Below are 6,000 nucleotides of genomic sequence, written 5' to 3'. Positions count from 1 at the left end.
AGGCTGGGCTTTCTGCCAATAAAACAATAAATAAATTTAGAGGTAAAATACTTTTTAATGCTTAACAGCTAATACAAAAGATAATTAGCATTTATTGGCCACCTATACTGATTGCTGCAAAATGGCCATTGGTGGAATTGGGGGATACAGAGATGGGCATAAAGCATGCGTACGGTTTTGTTCCTGATGTGGTAGGATTACAGTTTGGCTTTGTCGTGTATTTGGAAAATATGTGGAAGAAAAGCAACAACCCAGTCTTCACTATACTTGCTTTTGCCATCTTCATACTCCCACCAACCAGCAGAAAGATTACAGTGAAAAGCATTATCATAGATTAAGCAGACGTTTCCAGAACTGGTCTCGGACATTGTGTGGTAGATACAGAGAAGAGATTAAATCAGATCAACAAACTGTTTTGCTTTCATTGTCCCTGTCCCTCTTCCATACTATTACACTGGGTTACAATTTCTGTGTAATGCAAAGGTGAGGCTGGCCACGTTAGTTCCTTGCTGAGGGTTATTCGATCACAAGCATTGTAGAACTGCCACTGAAGGTATTGAGTCCTGTGCAAAAAAAGATGTGAACCAAGTATTATTTTTCAAAGGGACAAAACAAGAACCAGTGATAGCTGGTATAAAAGTCCGTTGGAATTACCTAGATAAATTCTGAAATATGAAAGGAAATTTACTGATACTGTTTATTAAGAAATCAGTAGTCTGTTCTGTTTTGTTTGTTGATATTTTTGAAGAAGGTATTTTGGTTATGTGTAAAAGCTTTGGATGAGAATTTAGGTGCCAGGTGTCCTCAACCTTTATTTCTCTGCTGTGCTACTGTTAGTTGGAGACAGGGTACTGGGTTAAGTGGGTGATTGGTCTGACCCAGCAGCATAGGTCTGTTCTTAGATCATGTGAGCAGGATGAAGTCCAGTCTGTGTGGGGAGCCCTGTAAAGACAGTTGTTGTGCTGTTTGCCTTCCGTCATGGAACAGAAACTGAAGAAAAATGTGGGAAAAAACCCCCACAAAACCAAACAAACCCAAACCCCGAATTTCGTGTTTTCTTAAAAAAAAAATAAAAAAATTATGTGGATTGGTATTTTGGTTGACGACTTCTTTTTTTTTTTTTTTTTTAATATAGATGTTTGCAGTTATACATCTTGAAATGCTGTCACCTGAAAACTATTACTACTACTAGCAACAAATTTACATCTTTTAGTCAGAAGAGAGACCAACTTCCCTTAGGATGATACAGTGTCATTCCTGGTTCTCTTTCTGGAAATACGGTGTATATCGGTAAGTCTGTAACTAAAATTCCATTTAAAACCATCACAGTGCTGCAGGTGGACGTGGTAAAAATGGGAAATATCTGTACTAAATTACGTACCTTTTTGCCTCTGTAGAATAGTCCAAAATGACGTACAGGAAGTGTCTTCTGAATGCTAAATGAATAAACTTGCAAAAGGGCTGAGTAAGGCATTTAAGAGAATCACAGGAGAATCTTACAAGGCTTTCCGTCTTGTTCTCTGTATCTGGTTTGGTATTAGTCCCGCTGGACTCTTCTAGATGCCTCTGGGTGCTGCTATTATCCTTATTATGGTTAATCAATAGGAAATTTATAGTGTAAGTAGACTTCATTAGATGTAAAATTTCAGTCCCTATGTTAAAAAGAAAGCCAGTTGTCTCCCAGAAGAGATGAGATGAAGAGGAATTACTGTGATGTCTGGTGCATAAGATCAGATTGTAAGAATCTGATGCTGTGGTACAGGATTAAGAGAAGGAATGGACTTGGGAAGGTGACACTGTGGGGACCAGTAAAAAATGATGTTAAAAAAAAAAAAGTTAAAAAAAAAAAGAAAGGAAAAAAAGCCAAAAAAAAAAAGACTCTGCTAGCTTGAAAGCTTAAGTACTCCCTAAATGATTGGATTTGTAGTCTTTTTCATTCCATGCAGCCAAGGAAATAAGGAAATGTGCAGGAGAACTTTCATTATTGGCTGTGTTATTTCTCAATTTACTATTTTCTAAATTATGTTGAATAAATTATAGCAAGTAGATATATTTTATCAGCATTATTATAGAAATTATGGAATAAAATGGTACTGCAGTTAAGTCAGAAGTAGATCCAAGGCAGTCCTTTTCTTGAATATAGCTGAAGTATGGTTAAATCTCAGGTTGGAATCAAAACTTGTACTGCTGAATTTGTTTTAAGCATAACTGTATCCCCTGAGAATATTTTGCTACCTAGAATATAATCATGTTTTTTCTCTCTGGTTTCTAATGCTCTATCTAGATTAAGAACATTCAATACACTTCAATAAACACTGCATAGCCATGATGAACGCTTCTTGATTTCGGCTCTGAAAAGCTTAGGTTTTGTCGTAATTGTTAACTTAATGCCAATTATTATTGTAATTATGGCTGCAGTCCCAAAGTAATTCATCCTTGCTGAATGCCTACCTTTATTAAAACACAGCTATTGCTTTGACAGCGTGCAGAAATTGTGCTCAGGATTACACAGACATGAAAGCTTAAAAAAATTTAGAAAGCTTTAATCAGAATATTCTCAAAGTTATATAAAATAACTTCCTATTTTGTTCTTAGCTATGGCTAACTCACTGTACTGTGAAATGAGGAGTAAAAGGTAACTTTCCAGGTTTGATGTTGAGAAATGCAGTTAGACTCTCTTGAGAATTAAGTTCATGGTACCATTATAAGGATGAGTAAAAAGATATTGCTTGATGAATGTGGCATTCTCTTAAACTGTGATTTTTTTTTAGATATGAGCATGCCTACAGCTAGGAATATGTTTCTGAATATTTTCCAATAACAATTATCAGATATTTGCAAGTAAAAGGTCTCTTTCTGAGATGTACTTCCATTCAAGTCAATAACATTTAGGAGGGATAGGAAGCTTTTGGATGACTTTAAAAGACAGGGCACTTAAAAGTGATTTTGAATTCTTGTTTTCATGGTAAAATTGCTTGAAAATTGAAGACTGTGTGTGATACTGTATTGTAAGCTGCAAACCAAAAGTCATTTAATACAGGGGAGGACTACGAAAACATAAGTAAACTGAGAAGGATGAATGTGTGAGGTTATTCAAAGGAAGAACAAAATGTTGATCAGTCTTCTGGTGTCAGGTTTCTGTTCAGGTAGGGAAATCCCCCACAGCCATAGGACATGGCCTTCCACTCTGTCTCCTTCTCTTTATAACTTCTATAAACATACTATTGCTACTGCTTTTCATTATACTTGTGACATAGCTAATGTGAAAAAGGAAAACACAAGGCAGGAGAATATGCAGCCAATTAACCTTTAGATGGAGCTGTTTCTCCTTGGATGCTGTGAAGGTTGCAAATACTTAGTGTACCTAATAAGTAAAGTAAGAATGGACTGATTTGTGCTGTAGTTCAGTAACTCATTTTTTTTAAAATGACTGTTTTATCACTGGCAAAGGAAAGTGTATCCTGTTTATTCTTGCTCAAATTTCTCTTAGAAGAACGAAATATTGATAAGGAAAAGAAAATGTATAATTATACTTAGGAAAATATGCAGGTATATTTTGTATAATTCAAGTTGGGGATAGTTTCGTGCTATGAAAAAGTGAGCACTGCATGTAAGATAAAGTTAAACAGTGAAGTGAGCTGAGCTTCTGAGCATTTAAATATTTCCTTTGGAGATGAGAAAAAGTGGCTTTTTGTTTTTCTTCCCCTGTGAGCAGCAGTGTATTTGTGGGAGTGATCCTACAAAGGCTAAGAGCTGTTTGTTTACTACTGTGATTAACACAGACCTCTCTCATTAACAAGGCCTTCACAGTTTATCGACATTAACTCCAGCATACCCAAGGCAATTCTTAGTTAGTTGGTCCTTGGGAAGTTGTTTAATCAACCTTTGAATTAAGTGTCACTGCAGAATATGTTCTCTGACAAGTGTAGGTCCAGGTCTCTGCCCTTACGTAGGATAAACCTGTTTGAGTGGTCTACAGTTTCAGTGATGCTCACCAACAGCTCAACTACTCTAGAGCATACAGTTAATCTAGCCTGCAGGCTTTTTTGCTGTCAGGAAATTTGGGCTTGGCTATGGGCTATATTAATTGTTCTGGCAGCAGTAGCAGCCTGCTTCTGCCTTTCCTGTACAGCTCTGTTAGGAGACAGGGGCACATCCGTGATTGGATGGGAGAGCAGAATCATCCCACAGGGAAGAAATGTCTGGAGTTGACCTGGTAGCAAAGGAACAATATATTTAGCCCAAGGACATCTCCCTTTTTTCTCATACAGCTTGAATTGTTAAGAACAGAACTGACCTGCTGGGTGCAGTGGTCCACGTAGGCCAATATTTGATCTCCAACAGTGGCATTTTAAGCTAATCCTGTTTAGGGCAGTTGTGTGAGCCTAGTCACTTTTGGTTATCCATTCTCCTCATGGTTCTTCTACGTTCTACTTGATATATGAAGGATGTTAGATACATCTGTACTTATTCCCTTTACTGTGTGTTTTGGTAGTGCAGAATTATACAAATAACAGTTCTGTGTTTGGATGGATATGTTGCCTTCATGATTTTGAAAATGTTTGATGTATATACCCTTCAGCCTTTTCCTTTCCAGATGGAAGAGATCTTGCCTTTCAACCCCACTTTGTAAAGGCAACTGTGCGCCATTCCCCTTGGATCAGTTTAGCTGCTCATGTCTCCCACCACTCTATCTTATTGAGATGGAGGCCAAAACTGTACCCAGTACTGAGGATAGGGTAAATATGTTTTTTCCATTAGTAGCAGGCAGTAATATGCCTTGTAGCGACCTGCCAGTGCAGGTTCTTGGGACTTCTCTGGGCTTGGTCTGGGCCTGAGCTACTTGTTGGCTTGTTTTCAACTGTTGTCTAGTGGGTGTGAGGCTATCACTTGACCTAGTGTAGCTTTGAGATGAGCGTTTCCGATAAAGTCTTCAAACTGGATACTCACTGCCTAGCAACCAAGAGTCCTCTATGGCAGATGCACCTGCAGGGAAGATAATGTGCCACTGCAAAAAAAAACAAAACCGCAACTAAAAATCCAACAACAACAAAACCAACCAACCAAAAAAAAACCCCAAAACCCCCAAACAAACAAAAATAATCCAACCTCGAAAATCCCAATACCAAAAAACAACCAACCAACACAAAACCCAAACCAAACAAAAAAACCCAACCCCAACTATCTATGGGAAATACAGTAAGATCTGATCCAGTTGCTTTCCCTTTTCATCTTCTTTGAGCTGGCATTATTCTTAAATGAAGATAGCATAACCTTGAAGCAGTAAGAAACTAGCAGTCTTTGGGCCAGGAACAGACACTGTGGAATGGAGTACATATATTTTTAACAATTTTTTAAATTATTTGCTTAATAAGTATTTAATCATTAAACAATTTAAAAAATAAATTATATTAAACTTTAAAGGTATCTTTAAATAATTTGTTTTCAGGTCACTTTGATGTTTTTTCAGCCTTGCTAAAGCCTGTTTCTGGGAATAGCACACAGGGCATTAATAAGTGGCTGTGACACATTCTCACAGAGAACCCTCCCACGTACTCCTGGTTGCTGCACCAGCTCTCTGTCTGCCCAGTGGAGGTGAAATAGGGCCCATTCTTCTGCCCTTAGGATACAGCAGAAAATAGGCTACACAAGTGAAACATTTATCAAGGTACCCAATGCTCTGACTTTAAAACCTTGGAAATTAGGCTCAGAGTTACACTAATATAAGTATATTAAGTTATACTAAAATAAAATGCAAAAACCCCTGCCCAGCCAACCAAACCACAAAACCAAGTTACAAAACACCCCAGACTTACACTTAAAAAGGTGTATGAAAGATACATGTGATGAAATGAGGGGAATTGTGCTTGAATAAATTACACCGAGGTTATATCAGAAGTGGACTCACTGACAAAACAGCCAGGCCTTCAGTCTTTGTGCACCTCAGTTGCATCTGTTGGACAGGCGCAATTCAGAAGCCTTTATAAGGAATTCATGTGT

General features: G+C 37.7%; 1 long non-coding RNA gene across 1 annotated transcript in view; it reads left to right on the top strand.

Annotated features, from left to right (window-relative positions):
• Window positions 1-1,197: 1,197 nt before the first annotated feature.
• The window catches only part of LOC106895760, a 129,106-nt gene continuing 124,303 nt past the window's right edge, over window positions 1,198-6,000 (top strand). The window contains exon 1 of the long non-coding RNA XR_001413503.1: window positions 1,198-1,290. This is a non-coding gene — a long non-coding RNA (uncharacterized LOC106895760). The remainder of the gene's footprint in view (window positions 1,291-6,000) is intronic.

This window comes from Calidris pugnax, unplaced genomic scaffold (genome assembly GCF_001431845.1).
Source record: "Calidris pugnax isolate Ruff unplaced genomic scaffold, ASM143184v1 scaffold38, whole genome shotgun sequence".
Classification (NCBI taxonomy): domain Eukaryota; kingdom Metazoa; phylum Chordata; class Aves; order Charadriiformes; family Scolopacidae; genus Calidris; species Calidris pugnax.
This window is presented reverse-complemented; position numbering and strand designations above follow the sequence as displayed.